Genomic DNA, 15,915 nt, shown 5'->3' on the forward strand with positions numbered 1-15,915 from the left:
TGGAGCAAATGATTGAATAGCAACAAATATTTGTGCATTCTTACCTTGTGCCAGCACTTCACCTGCATCCTCCTCATTTGATCTTTACAATAGCTCTGAAGACAAGGCTAAGAGAGATTATCACATAGTTTGCTCAGGGACATGCAGGTAGCAAAATTGGACTCAGCACTCATCATGCATAGATAAACAAGTGAGCAAAAGGCCCTCTCTAGTGGTTTCTGACCCCTGAAGGCAAGCTCTGGAACCTATGGTCCCCTTCCTTGCTGGTGCCGATGCCAGATCTGGGAACCCTTGGATCGTACTCCCAAGCCAATCCATGTCAAGTGCTGGGATGCCTGCTGACTAGTGGCTCGGGGTAAATTGCTTCACCCCTCTGGGCTTCTGTTTTCCCAGTTCTAAAATCAGAATGATAATCACTGACCTTATTTACCTCCCGGGGAAAAAGGAGCCAATGTAGAGACAGTACATGAAAAACGACAGAAGTGCTTTGTAGCCAGAAATCCACATTCACAGAATAAATAGGAGAACTCAGTGTCTCCTCAAGAAGGCAAACTGGCATTTCTCTATCACTTCCTGGGAGTCAGAGTACTCCTCAACCTTTAAGGTACAGATAAAAATTTTTATCTCCTTAGGATACATATTCCAATTCAGCAAGTGTGGATTCAGGGAGCCTGCCTGAAGTCTGTATTGATGTTTTTTTTTTTTTTTTAAGGTTATTTATTATAGAGAATGAGGTGGGGAAGAGGCAGAAGGGGAGGGAGAGAGAGAACTCTAAGCAGACTAGACTCCTTGCTAAGCGCAGAGCCCCATTCAGGTCTCAGTCTCCTGACCCTGAGATCATGACCTAAGCCAAAACCAAGAGTCAGATGCTCACCAGACCGAGCCCCACAGGAGCCCTGAGAAGTCTGTATTGTTGATGCTCTAGTGTTGCCCATGCTCTGGTCCTTGGACCACACTTTCAGTAGCAGGGGACTGGTAGAGCAAAGCCTTTAGCCTCAGGACAGACCTGGGGTGGGTCTTAGCAATGCTTGTTACACTGTGGAAACTCATGAAATAAAAAAAAAAAAAGAAAAAGAAAGAGAAAGAAAGAAAGAAAGAAAGAAAGAAAGAAAGAAAGAAAGAAAGAAAGAAAGAAAGAAAGAAAGAAAGAAGAAAGAAAGAAACTCATGAAATTAGTTCACTTATTTCAACCCTGTTTTTCTCAACTCTAAAGTGAGAATGATAGTGATGGTGCTCACCTTGTAGATGTAAATATTGTAAATTCAAGGACAGATGGCATAATAACATGTGAAGTGCCTGGAAGCTGGCAGGGGTTATGTGGATCATTTCCCTGTATGGAAGGAGTGTATGACTGCAGTTTCTTATTTTGGTCAATAGGGGTCATCTCTGTGTAATGTCTTCTTCGGAAAGCTGAGATTCCTGAACTCTGAGTCACTGGGGGTCCTGGTGATTTGGCTGCTGCCTGCTACCCATGAGTGATGCCCCTATATTGGGGTTAGGACCACCTCTAGATTCTGTCCTCCAGTTTAGTGGGGGAAGCAGGCCAAATAATCACAAAATCCAATTGTGTAGATTCATGTGCTAGATATAGATTAGAAGTTCCAAATCCAGATTTAGTAATAATTCACTGCTATGATACAATGAAAAACAAAATTCAGTAGGCATGGAAGAAGGCCAGAGACACTGTCTTGTGAAGGAACACTTTGTGTTTCCTTGGAGGGAATAGGCACAAGACTCATTCAGTCATTCTTCCATTAAACATGAAATTGATATGTTTCCAGTCCAGCATATAAGAAGCTTGGGCGTGGCCACTCCATCCTAACAAGTAAAAAGCTACACACACTGAAAAGTTTACTTAAATCTGTAAGATATCAGATTACAGGTCACACCACTTCCCCCAAAACTGGAGACAATGACAGACACGTACAGGGCAGGAACTCACCAGCAGAAACCTGCACAGGAACCAGCACGAGCTTAGGGAAACCAGAAATATAACAGATAAATTGCAGGAGGCTCAGTGTGCACAAATCGGAGAGATAAAAACACAGGGGACCCAGTCATGGGAGTGAACTCACTTTTGTGCATTTTACCTTCTGGAGTTCTACAGGTTCTCATGGTTAACACCAGATAATCCTCTTAAGTTTCTAGGAGGGGAGAGTAGAAGAAACCATTTTTGAAATGTGCAAAGTGGTGTGTTCTTTCACAAGATCTGCCCTCAGGACGCCTGGGTGGCTCAGCAGTTGAACATCTCCCTTTGGGTCAGGTGATCCCGGGGTCCCAGGATTGAGTCCCATCTAGGGCTCCTCGCAAGGAGCCTGCTTCTCCCTCTGCCTGTGTCTCTGCCTCTCTCTGTGCGTCTCTCATGAATAAATAAATACAATCTTTAAAGAAAAATCCTGAAAGGGCTGGGGGTGGTTTGGGTAGGGAGGTGGGGAGAATACCTACAGAAAAGCAAAGATAAGAATTACATCTGACTTCTCCTCAGACACCATATAAGCATGAAAAGAATGGAGTGAAATATTTTAAATATTGAAAGAATTCTGTATCCTATGAAATTATCCTTCAGAAATGAAGGAGAGGGTGCTGGGTGACTCAGTTAAGTGTCCTACTCTTGGTCTCAGTTCAGGTCTTGATCTCAGGGTTGTTAGTTCAAGCTCTCCATTGGGCTCTATGCTAGATGTGGAGCCTACTTTAAAAAAAAATGAAAAAAAATAAAAAAATAAAAAAAATGAAAGAGAACTAAAGACTTTCATGGACAAACAAAAATTGAAGGAATTTGTTGCCAGTAGACTTGCCTTGAAAGAAGTGTTAAAAGAAGCTCTTTAGGGGCACTTGGGTGGCTCAGTGGTTGAGCGTCTGCCTTTGGATCAGGGCATGATCCTGAGATCCTGGGATCCAGTCCCACATTGGGCTCCCCGCAGGGAGCCTGCTTCTCCCTCTGCCTGTGTCTCTGCTTCTCTCTGTGTGTCTCTCATGAATAAAATTTAAAAAGAATAGCAGTGCCTAGGTAGCTCAATGGTTAAGTGCCTGCCTTCAACTCAGGTCATGATCCTAGGGTCCTGGGATGGAGCCCCACATTGGGCTCCCTACTAGCAGGGATCTGCATCTCCCTCTCCCTCTGCTCCTTCCTCCACCCCACTCACGCTCGCTCTCTCTCAAGTAAATAAATAAAATTTTAAAAGTTAGAAAGAAAATGAAAGAGATATTACAATTATGAAACAAGAAAAGAATGCTTTAAAGAATAAGCAAAATAGGGGCACCTGGGTGGCCCAGTTCATAAAGTGTCCAACTCTTGTTTGCAGCTGGGCTATGGTCTCTCAGTCATAAGATCAAGCCCCAGGTCAGGCTCTGTGCTCAGCAGTCTACTTGGGATTCTCTGTCTCCCTCCCCTCAGGCCCTTTCCCTACCCACACCAGCTCTTGCTAAATAATGAATGAATGAATAAATAAATAAATAAGTAATTTTTAAAGAAGGAGCAAAATTAAAGTTAGCAACTAAAAATTAAAAGTGTGATAGCCTAATTTTTAAAAATCCAAGAAGAGGGACACCACGGGTAGTTCAGTGGTTGAGTGTCTGCCTTTGGCTCAGGTCATGACCCCGTGGTCCTGGGATTGAGTCCTGCATCAGGCTCTCTGCAGGGAGCTGCTCCTCCCTCTGTCTGTGTCTCTGCCTCTCCCTGTGTGTCTCTCATGAATAAATAAGTAAAATCTTTAAAAAAAAAATCCAAATTAGAGAGGCATCTGGCTGGCTCAGTAGGTAAAGAATGCTACTCTTGATCTCAGGGTTATAAGTTCATGATGTTCAAGCCCCACATTGGGTGTAAATAATACTTAAGTAAAATTTAAAAATAAAATTGGGGGATCCCTGGGTGGCCCAGTGGTTTAGTGCCTGCCTTCGGCCCAGGGTATGAGCCTGGAGTCCTGGGATCAGGTCCCACATTGGGCTCCCTGCGTGGATCCTACTTCTCCCTCTGCCTGTGTCTCTGCCTCTCTCTCTGTGTCTCTCATGAATAAATAAAATCTTTTAAAAAATAATAAATAAAATTAAATAGGGGCACCTGGGTGGCTCATTCGTTTGAGCAATTGCCTCTTGGTTTTGACTCAGGTCATGATCCATGTTGAGCTTGGAGTTTGCTTGGGATTCTCTCTGCCTCTGCCCCTATCCCCACTCCCACTCTCTCGCTCTGAAATAAATAAATAAATCTTTTTTAAAAAATTAAGAAAGGAGGAAAGGACTTCAAGGTACAGGTATAAGAAAACTAAATCTTTAGTCAATAGTTACTGCTTTTAATTTTTAAATAAAGAAATAGCAGTATAAATACATTGTTTTAAAATATTGAGACAAGGGGGAGTGCCCAGCTGGCTCAATTGATGGAATATTCAACTCTTGATCTCGGAGTTGTAAGTTCAAGCCCCACATTGGGTATAGAAATTACTTTAAAATAAAATACAATAAAATAGGGGATCCCTGGGTGGCGCAGCGGTTTGGCGCCTGCCTTTGGCCCAGGGCGCGATCCTGGAGACCCGGGATCAAATCCCACGTCGGGCTCCCGGTGCATGGAGCCTGCTTCTCCCTCTGCCTGTGTCTCTGCCTCTCTCTCTCTCTCTGTGACTATCATAAATAAATTAAAATTAAAAAAAAATACAATAAAATACTTAGATAAGGGGCATCTGGCTGACTCTGTCAATAAAGCATGTGACTCTTAATCTCAGGGCCATGAGTTTGAGCCCCATGGAAGGAACAGAGATTATAGCAAATAAATTAATTAATTAAATGTTTTTAAAAATAAAATACTGCGATAAATGCCATGAAAAACAGCTTAAAAGAGATGATTACGGGGAATAGGACTTGACAAGGGTGGGAAGAATTGGGACCAAGGACTACTGGCATTTGATATAAACTTTTTTTTTAAGATTTTATTTATTTATTCATGAGAGAGAGGCAGAGGCACAGGCAGAGGGAGAAGCAGGCTCCATGCAGGGAGCCCAATGCAGGACTGGATTCCCGGGACTCCAAGGATCACGACTGGAGCCGAAGGCAGATGCCCAACCACTGATCCACACAGGCATCCTGATTTTTTTTTTTTTTTTTTTAAGTAGGCTACCCACCCAGCGTGGAGCTGGAATTGATGACTCAGAGAGCAAGACTCACATGATCTACCGACTGAGCCAGCCAAGAGCCCCAGCATTCTATGATTTTTTTTTTTTAAAACAAAATAAGGAGCAAGAGGTCTTTTACCAGGAATGGTGACAACTCAGAGGAGAGGAGTGCCCCTGAGCAGTGTTTCTGCCTCTGCTTCTTGTGCTCACGCTGGGGCCTCAGGGTTCAGAAATGCCTCACCGTTTTGTTTACTTACTTATATATTTTTTTTTTTTTTTACAATTTCATTTGACCTCTGACAAAGGATTACTATATACAGGGAACTATTACAGGTCACCAAACTTTGGTTTTCAAACAAGAATTAACACTTTAGGAGCAGTTACCGGCCACTCTAGCTCAGATTCCTGCCAAGAAGTTTGGGAGCCATGCAGACTTGCAAAGTTCCTGCTGCGCATGCCCACGTGGAGATAGAAGGAAAGCTACAAAAAGCGGGAATAGGTGGGATGAGAGGACTCAAAAGCCTTTGCCGCTGTCTGAATGAGCCAAATAATAATAATAAAAAAAAAAGTAATCTCTAGCCCCTAGATCAGAATGGAGCTCACTGGCTTGTCAAAGCCGGCTGGTACTTGGGAACTCTCTTCCTGGAACTCAACTTCCTGGGTTGCAGCAGTGCCTTCAGCTCCCCATGTTATGGCATGCAGGTGTTCCCGGGGTCAGCTCTGAGAGGCCAGAAGGCACAAGCTCAAGTCTCATGTCCTCTACTGTAAATTCTCATTATATTGGGTGTCAAAGTAATTGGACCCTGTTCCCAGAAGTGTAGCATATTTTGTTTTTATCCTTAACCCTGGGAAGCCCTTGGGCTGACTCTTTTCTGTGGGCCCTAAAGGCTTCTGGCATGCTTCAGGGCATTGCCTCAACATCCTCCACCTCTACTCACCCTGCTGGGGGGCACATGGCTACCAGGGGTGTGATGCTGCCAACAGGAGCAACCTCTTGTGAACATACCAGTTCCACATGGCCACACTGTAAGTGGTTGGTCAGATGGGGTATAAGAGGGTGAAGAGCCATGCCCTGTGGTCTGGAGATAATTATTATAGGTATCACTTCTCTCCACCTTTACAACTAGTCCAATCCACCACCACCCATTGCCTGGACTATTATAATACACTTCTAATTTGGTGATTTTTTTAAAAAATATATTTAATTTATTTATTTGAGAGAGAGTGAGAGCATAAGTAGGGCAGAGAGGTGGCAGAGGAAGAGGGAGAAGCAGGCTTCCCACTGAGCAGGGAGCCAGACATGCAGCTCAATCCCAGGACCCCAGGATCATGACCTGAGCCAAAGGCAGATGCTTAATTGACTGAGCCACCCAGGTTCCCCCTAATTTGGTGATTCTGAAGCCACTGCCTTGGTCCCTCTGGCCAAACTTAGTAGTTTCTTTCTTTCTTTCTTTCTTTCTTTCTTTCTTTCTTTCTTTCTTTCTTTCTTTCTTTCTTTCTTTCTTTCTTTCTTTCTTTCTTTCTTTCTTTCTTTCTTTCTTTCTTTCTTTCCTTCTTGATTTTATTTATTCACGAGAGACACAGAGACAGAGGCAGAGACACAGGCAGAGGGAGAACCAGGCTCCCTGCAAGGAGCCTGATGGGGTACTGGATCCTGGATCCCGGGATCAGGCCCTGAGCCAAAGGCAGAAGCTCAACCGCTGAGCCACCCAAGCGTCCCTCCTTTTCTTTTCTTTTTTGCTTTTCTTTTCTTTTCTTTTAAGATTATGTGCATATCAAGACTGAGAGAAAGAAAACGAGCATGTGTACAGGAGCAGGAAGGGCAAGGGAGAGGAAGAGAGAGTCTGAAACTGACTCCACACCAGTGCAAGGTGGATGTTGCGTTCAATCCCATGACCTATGAAGTCATGACCTGACTGGCCAAAACCAAGAGTCGGACATTCAACTAATTGTGCCATTCAGGCATCCCCATTGTTTTTTTTTTTTTTTTTAAGATTTTATTTATTTATTCATAGAGATGCAGAGAGAGAGAGGCAGAGTCACAGGCAGAGGGAGAAGCAGGCTCCACGCAGAGAGCCAGACGTGGGACTAGATTCAGGGTCTCCAGGATCACGCCCTTGGCTCCAGGCGGCGCTAAACCGCTGAGCCACCAGGGCTGCCCCAGGCATCCCCTTTGTAGTCTTTTTTTTAGCAAGCATGTTTAGCCCATGTGATTGATTAACTACCCCCCCCCCTTTTTTTTTGTATTATCTATAGATCATGTATTGTTTCCTACAAGGACTTGGAACCAGACCCTCTGACACAACCCCCCCCCCCCATGCAGAACCTCTGAGAACCAAGATAACATCTGTAGCTGGCACCATGGAGTGCACATGCAATCAAGAAGTGTGACAGACCACTGTGCTCCCCTTTTACTGATTAACTGCCCTAAAATTCCTTTAAAAATCTCTGGGCCAGGCAGAAACGTCAAAGTTGGTGTTTTTTTTTTGTTTTGTTTTGTTTTGTTTTTAATGAGAGTCACACAGAGAGAGAGAGAGAGAGAGAGAGAGGCAGAGACACAGGCAGAGGGAGAAGCAGGCTCCATGCACCGGGAGCCCGACGACAGGGGACTCGATCCCAGGTCTCCAGGATCGCGCCCTGGGCCAAAGGCAGGCGCTAAACCACTGCGCCACCCAGGGATCCCTCAAAGTTGGTTTTTGTTTTTTTTTGTTTCTTTGTTTGTTTTTTAATTTTTTATTGGTGTTCAATTTACTAACATACAGAATAACCCCCAGTGCCCGTCACCCATTCACTCCCACCCCCCACCCTCCTCCCCTTCCACCACCCCTAGTTCGTTTCCCAGAGTTAGCAGTCTTTACGTTCTGTCTCCCTTTCTGATATTTCCCACACATTTCTTCTCCCTTTCCTTATATTCCCTTTCACTATTATTTATATTCCCCAAATGAATGAGAATATATAATGTTTGTCCTTCTCCGACTGACTTACTTCACTCAGCATAATACCAAAGTTGGTTTTTGGACAAGAGTTTGTCTTGCCCAGGTGGGCAGCCTCCTGAATAAAGCTCATATTCCTTTCCAATCAAAACTTGTCTCTTAAACAAAGCAAGACAAAACAGAAACCTTGTCTCTCTTGAGTACTAGCTTTTCGAACAGCTGGCATCTGAACTTGGATTTTCTGAAACAAATTTTTGCTGCCACCCTTCCTTTTGTATAGTCTCTTGTCCTTGCAATAGTCTTAAAACACATATCATCCTCAGCTCAAAATCTTCGATGGCTTCTCTTCTTACTAGGAGGAAACCCAGGGTCCTCATCCTGGCTAACAGGGCCCCACAGCCCTGGCTCCTCTGTGATCTCCCAATCGATCCCTCTCGTCCCCCTCCTCCACGGCCACTACCACCACCACTACCACCATCTCCACCACCAGAGCTCTGCCTCAGCCTCACCTGCAGACTCATGATATATGGGGAAAGGAGAGAAAATGAGTGGGAAATACCAGAGAGGAAGACAGAACATGAGAGACTCCTAACTCTGGGAAACGAACAAGTAGTAGTGGAAGGGGAGGTGGGTGGAGGGTTGGAGTGACTGGGTGACAGGCACTGAGGGGGGGACTCTTGACAGGATGAGCACTGGGTGTGATACTGTATGTTGGCAAATCGAGCTCCAATTAAAAGATGTAGGGATCCCTGGGTGGCGCAGCGGTTTAGTGCCTGCCTTTGGCCCAGGGCGCGATCCTGGAGATCCGGGATCGAATCCCACGTCAGGCTCCCGGTGCATGGAGCCTGCTTCTCCCTCTGCCTGTGTCTCTGCCTCTCTCTCTCTCACTGTGTGCCTATCATAAATAAAAAAAAAAAAAAAAAAAAAAAAGATGTACAAAATAATGAAAAATAGGGATCCCTGGGTGGCGCAGCGGTTTGGCGCCTGCCTTTGGCCCAGGGCGCGATCCTGGTAGACCCGGGATCGAATCCCACATCGGGGTCCCGGTGCATGGAACCTGCTTCTCCCTCTGCCTGTGTCTCTGCGCCTCTCTCTCTCTCTCTGTGACTATCATAAATAAATAAAAATTTAAAAAAATGAAAAATAAAAAATGTACAAAAAATAAGTTAAAAAAATAAAAATTGTATAATATGTAGATAAAAGAGCTAATCAGTTAAATCATTTGATTATCTGAGAAATGTGTTCACATAGATGAACAACTTTTTTTTTTTAATTTTTTATTTATTTATGATAGTCACAGAGAGAGAGAGGCAGAGACACAGGCAGAGGGAGAAGCAGGCTCCATGCACCGGGAGCCCGATGTGGGATTCGATCCCGGGTCTCCAGGATCGCGCCCTGGGCCAAGGGCAGGCGCCAAACCGCTGCGCCACCCAGGGATCCCTGATGAACAACTTTTTTTTTTTTTTTTGAACAACTTTTTTTAAACTGAAAAGCATTATGAAATAGAGTGATAAAGGAAAAAAAAAAAAGGTCTTTGCACTTTCTGGTCCCCTGCCTAGAACCCTCTGCCATGAGATTCCTGCCTGGCTTCCTCCCTCAGCTCATTAGGTCTCTGTTCATATCCTCTTCAAAGAGATCTCCTTAGACAAAAATAGGTGCCCATCTCCTTGTCACTCCATCAGCTTGTTCTGCTTCATTACTCTTCACAGCCTTTGATTCCCTAGCTCGCTTTATTTATTATTGTTTATCCACTGCCCCTCCCTGTTTTAATGCAAGATCAGTGAATGCAGGGACTTACTTTTTTGCTGCTACCTTCTCAATGCCACACACAGGAGGCACCTAATGACTATGTGTTGAATACGTGAACTTCTGTGCCTGGGACTAAGCACTTTCCATACTTCTTTTTTTTTTTAATTTTTTAGAGCATTTATTTATTTATTTATGATAGTCACAGAGAGAGAGAGAGAGAGAGAGAGGCAGAGACATAGGCAGAGGGAGAAGCAGGCTCCATCCACCGGGAGCCCGACATGGGATTCGATCCCGGGTCTCCAGGATCGCGCCCTGGGCCAAAGGCAGGCGCCAAACCTCTGCGCCACCCAGGGATCCCACTTTCCATACTTCATCTCACTTCACCCTCCAAAGAACCTCCACCGCAGGTGCTATTGTTACCATCATTTCACAGGTGAAGGAACCGAAGCTTAGAGAGGTGGTCTCCTAGCACAAGGTTGCCTAGGGTATAGAAGGCACTTTTACACAACAGGCTTGAGCAATGGGAAGCTGAGTGAGGCAAAGGGCCCACAGGGACGATGAGCTGAATGCAAGCAGGCTCATCAGGCAACCCTCCTCAAAATATCCACCACCCCTACCTGACCAATGGGCTACTTATAACCAGGCACAGATGCCAAAAGAGGAAATTCCGCATCCTCCCCACCAATAGCCTCCTCTACTGCCTCCTGGCAGCTTCTCTTTTGCCATCCAGCCTGCTGCTCCCTTGCAGTGTACTTGATAGATTTTTATCTCTTTGTTCTGACTTGGGTGGATTCTTTCATCGCCTGTGCCACCTGCCTCCACCCAATTGGCTCTCCCCCACATTTGGTGGCTCTCACAGGAACCCTCTGCCCATCCTGGGACTTTCCCCCAGATTCTCCAGCAGTTTCTGGAGACTTCCTCTCCATTGACTGACTCTAGTATTCCTTGGGGAACTGACATTCTCCAGCTGAAGCTACTCCTCAGTGAAGTCCGAGGAGGAACCCGCCAGACCCACTGCTCCAAAAGGGTGAGGGTTTCCCCCTCTTGCCCTTTGGAGGGATCCTTTCCTCCTTCTTTCTCTTTTCAGCCCTTGCGTGGTCTAACCCTGCCACTCCCCAGACAACTGAAGATCTCTGGTGAGAGTGGCTCCCAGGTGTGGTCTGAGGTCTCATGGTGAGCAGATTGGACTGTCCCTGCCTGTGAGGGTGAAGGACCCCTTTCCTCCCACTCCATTCCTCCCAAGGCCTCTGTCCTCCAGTGTGTGGCTTCCTTGGCGGCAGCAGTCTGTCCAAGGTGAATCTGCACACATCCTGGACTCCGTTGGAACCCTTTCCTGATGCTGGCTGCCTTTCAGCCACTCTGCTTCTGTAGAGCCCCACCTTTTCTCCTTTGTTCCGCAGATCCAGCTGCCACCCTGATCTCTTGGCAAAATATGTTCCTAAGTGTCTGAGTGGTGAGTGTCCCCCTCCTTTTTCAGACCTGGTTTGCTCAATGGTACTCACTTCCTTGTTGTAGGGGACATACCAGCAGGGATTCCAGTTACCATGTACCATGACCTTCCGCTGGTGGGCTGCCCTAGGAAGAGTCAGTTGCCCTGCAAAAGGTCCTTTCTCGGTCAGTGGGGTGCCCTGACTGAAATTGTGACCACTGGTTGGAGCTCCGTTCCCTTTAGTGCAACACCCCTTTGAGAATCAATAGCTGATCTTCCCCATGTTGGGACAAACCCCCTCTGTTCCTTTGGACTTGCCCTTGGGCTGTATTCTTTTTTTTTTTTTTTTAAGATTTTATTTATTTATTCATGAGAGACACAGAGAGAGGCAGAGACACAGGCAGTCTTCATGCAAGGAGACTAATGTGGGACTCAATCCTGGGACTCCAGGATCATGCTCTGGGCCGAAGGGAATTGCTCAACCACTGAACCACCCAGGCATTCCTCTTGGGCTGTATTCTTAAAAAGGTACAGGGATCCCTGGGTGGCTCAGCGGTTTAGCGCCTGCCTTTGGCCCAGGGCGCGATCCTGGAGATCCGGGATCGAATCCCACGTCGGGCTCCCGGTGCATGGAGCCTGCTTCTCCCTCTGCCTATGTCTCTGCCTCTCTCTCTCTCTCTGTGTGACTATCATAAATAAATAAAAATTTTAAAAAAGATAAAAAAAAAAAAAGGAACACATCTCACACCACACACACACACACACTGCTGCCTAAGGCCTAAGGAAAAATGTCTCATTTTTTTATATTACGTTTCCTGGCCCCAGTACAAAGTCCTAGATCAAAAAACAAACAAACAAACAAACAAACAAAGTCCCAGATCAAGAGATAGGGCCCCTCCATGGAACTCTTTTTTTTGTAATACAAATACAAGAAAATGTCCATCATTCGATTTCAACTGGCTTCCTCCCTTTGGGACCGTGCAACACAAAAGATGGTTTTCTTGGGAAGAAACCTAGTCAGGAGTCAGGGCTATTCTGGTTTCTTCCCTTCTTAGGATCCCAGGCTTCAAAACTTGTTCTCCTACTTATTGGTCCTCCCTCTTTAATTCTCTTTGTTAAATGTGTCTCTTCTAGAATCCAACAGCTTCACATAGGAGTGATGATTCAGTGGACTCCTGACCAGATCACTAGAGGATCTCCTCCCCCTAAAGACTGTGGACCTCACCACCAAGGAATTTCACTCAAACACCTACCAGCACATTAATATAATATCATGCTCTGTCTACAACTGTGCAGAACCCCTGATGGACCCACAAATTTAGGTAAGGACAGTATGCTCCCCTCTTCCCCGGGGAGGGAAGCCCCATCCAGCATTGCCCCTTCCAGCATTTCAGCAGCTCTAAAAATGAGACCTCTGCTCAAATGCCAAAGATTTGCCATTGTTGATCTGTCAGGTGGGTATGTAGAGGCTGATTTTAGGCAACAGGCTTGAGCAGTGGAAAGCTGAGTGAAAAGAAAAAAGAAAAAAAGAAAGCTGAGTGAGGCAAAGGGCCCACAGGGACAATGAGCTGAATGCAAACAGGTTCATCAGACAACCCTCCTCAAAATATCCACAGGCCCTAGCTGACCAATGGGCTACTTATAACCGGGCACAGGTACCCAAAGGGGAAATTCCATATGCCTTCCCCTCCCCTCCCTTAGCTATAGCCTCCTCCACTGCTTCCTGGCAGACAATCTCTCTTTTGCTGTCCTGCCTGCTGCACTGTTGAAGTGTACTTGGTAAACTTCTATCTCTTTTGTTCTGCCTTGGGTGGATTCTTTCACTGCCTGTGCCACCTGCTTCCACCAGACCAGGCTGCCCTACATAGGGCAGAGCTGGAATATGACTCTAAGGAGTCTGACTTGGGTGCTTCTGTGCCAGGGCAGTCTTGGACTGTGGGACAGCATGGTCTGAGCCTGAAAGGACTCAGGATGGTGTGGTGCTCAGGGTGGTGGGAATAGGGAACAGGGGCACCTTTCCAGAGTCCATCCCCCTGCTCACTCCCCATCTGGAACTGGTATGTTCTGGTGTCCTTATTTCTTGGGACTATCGCATGGTGATGGTGAGGCAGAAAGTCAGGTATGCAGGAGTGACCTGGCCATCCCTCCTCTCCGTCCTGCCTTCCCAGGTAACTCTTCCTGAGAACCTCCCACTGGAGTACAGAGTAGAGTAAGGGCTCCTGTGACAGAAGAGTTCCAGGTGGAAAGGATTTTAAGATCCTTTGAGCCAACTCTTCTGTTTTATAGAGGAGATTCTGAGGTATAGAAAAGGGGAAAAACTAGTCTGTATGTGAAGGGGATGAACAGAGTTACAGAAACAGATCAAGAGTATAAAACACAGAAAGAGTTTGTAGAATTCCAAGAATATCTCTATGAGACACACTGAGTTTGAGGGCCTGAGCTTGGAATAATGTGATGGAGGGAGGGAATGTCTGAGGTTTTCTACCTTATAACCCCTTCCTACATTCACTGCTTCCAGCCTCCTAATGGTTCCAGCCCTGGGGGGCCTGAATGCAGCAATGCCCCACCCTGTACTTGCAGCTGAACCAGATTCCCTTCCTGCCTGGGAACCCTGCGGTGAACCTGAGGTCTGGCAGCCAGTAGTAAAGGCAGGACGACGAGGCTGTGACCTAACAAGATTGAGGGGTTTTCTTGGGGAGAGGTATTAACTGTAGGGCAGGGGGTGCCTGGGTGGCTCAGTCTGTTAAGCATCTGACTCTGGATGTCAGCTTAAGTCACAATTCAAGAGTTGTGAGATATGGCCCCTCCTAGGGCCCATGCTGGGCATGGAACCTATTTAAGATTCTTTCTCACTCTCCCTAACTCTGTCTCTAAAAATAATGAATGAATGAATCAATGAATGAATGAATATATAAATGGAGGGCAGGATATTTGTTCACTGTTACAATCCCAGTACATGTACAGTGTCTGGACATAGTACTCCAATATTTATTGAAAGAAGAAATGGTTGAGAGGCACCTGTTGCTGTTGGAAGCAGGGAAGCAGAAGACACAGAGGTGGGGGCCCTTGGGTCCAGGAAGAGAAAGTGAGAAAGAGCTATAATCCTGGGGTGGTGAGAAGGCCCATGTCAAGGAGCAAATTCTTCCTGGTTGAAGAGGGACCCTGGGAATCCCAGTTCCCAGCTGCTTCTCCCTGCAGCTTCCAGGTTAGCTCTCATTCCCAGTGGTGGTATGTGACATGGCCCCTTTATGCTGGGAGCGTGACCCTTGTCCCCTTTTGTCTACAAAGGGGATGCTGACCTGGCTTGCAACTTCCTGAGTGGGGAGAGGTGTGTGGAGGCCCCGGAGCAGGTGAGGACCTGATGCCCCAGAGGATGCTAGGTGAGGGTGGAGGGCTGCAGCCCTTGATCCCTTCTGCCCTGGAGAAGAATCCTCAGGAAGAGGAGGGCTGGAGAAATCAAAGTATTTCTTTCTTCCTTTCAGAGAACAAAGAAAGAGGGCAGCCCCGGTGGCTCAGCGGTTTAGCCGCCTTCAGCCCAGGGTGTGATCCTGGAGACCTGGGATCGGGATCCAGATGGGATCGAGTCCCATGTCAGGCTCCCTGAATGGAGCCTGCTTCTCCCTCTGCCTGTGTCTCTGCTTCTCCCTCTCTCTCTCTCTCTCTCTCTAATAAATAAATAAATAAATAAATAAATAAATAAATAAAATCTTAAAAAACAACAACAAAGAAAGAGACCTTGTCCCTCCAGCTATCTAAAACGGAGAGATAACTTCTTTCCAAAACAAGTTCATTAGCATTTAAATGTGCACAAATCTCTCCATCTTAAAAAAACCCAAACTCTCCCTTCCATTCCAGCTACAGCTCCCACTCCAGTCTCCCACTCCAGTCTGGCTTCTGAGAAATGGTTCTCTCCAAGGTTGCCACTGGTCCTGTCACACAGCCCAAGGCCTTGTCAACCCCTTCCTTGCTGGATGGCACAAGCTCTTGCTGGCCTCCCTCAATGCTCTTGGCTTTCGTGACCTTACTTAGCTTCTACTAGTTCTCATCCTACTGGGCTGCGCTGTCCTTAGACTCTAACTTTTTTCTTTCTTTCTTTCTTTCTTTCTTTCTTTCTTTCTTTCTTTCTTTCTTTCTTTCTTTCTTTCTTTCTTCTTCTTCCTTCCTTCCTTCCTTCCTTCCTTCCTTCCTTCCTTCCTTCCTTTTTTCTTTTCTTTTCTTTTCTTTTCTTTTCTTTTCTTTTCTTTTCTTTTCTTTTCTTTTCTTTTCTTTCTTTCTTTTTTTTAAGATTTTTTTTTCCCGAGTAATCTGCACACAACGTAGAGGTCAAACTCACAACCCCGAGATCAAGTGTTGCATGCTCTACTGACTGAGCCAGCCAGGCACCAGAGCACTTCCCTCCACTACCAGGAGCATGACAGCTCTGCTCAGGGCCTTGGGCCCTCTGCTCTCTGAAGGCTCTCCCATTGCAGCTCTCTTGTTGGTGACTTCAGTCCCCCAGCAGAAGTCAGGCTCCCAGCTCCATCTCCAGCAGCTTTAGCCCAAGGGCCTCTCAATCTCTTCACTTGGGTGAATCACAGGTAGCATCAATCCCCAAACTGAACCCACCATCACTGCTTTCAAACTCCTCTAGTCTCCTCTAGTCTCCCTGCCTCACAGGGGAAATCATCTGGAGCACACAATCCTTCACTTTTTCTCTCTCATCTTT

At 46.1% G+C, this 15,915-nt stretch overlaps 1 long non-coding RNA gene across 1 annotated transcript; it reads left to right on the forward strand.

Annotated features, from left to right (window-relative positions):
* The first annotated feature begins 12,347 nt into the window (after positions 1-12,347).
* LOC144313470 (uncharacterized) lies at positions 12,348-14,560 on the forward strand. Its single transcript, XR_013379112.1, has 2 exons — positions 12,348-12,532; positions 14,499-14,560. It is a non-coding gene; the product is annotated as an uncharacterized LOC144313470 (long non-coding RNA).
* Positions 14,561-15,915: the final 1,355 nt, after the last annotated feature.

The sequence above is a fragment of the Canis aureus genome, chromosome 5 (assembly GCF_053574225.1).
Source record: "Canis aureus isolate CA01 chromosome 5, VMU_Caureus_v.1.0, whole genome shotgun sequence".
Lineage (NCBI taxonomy): Eukaryota > Metazoa > Chordata > Mammalia > Carnivora > Canidae > Canis > Canis aureus.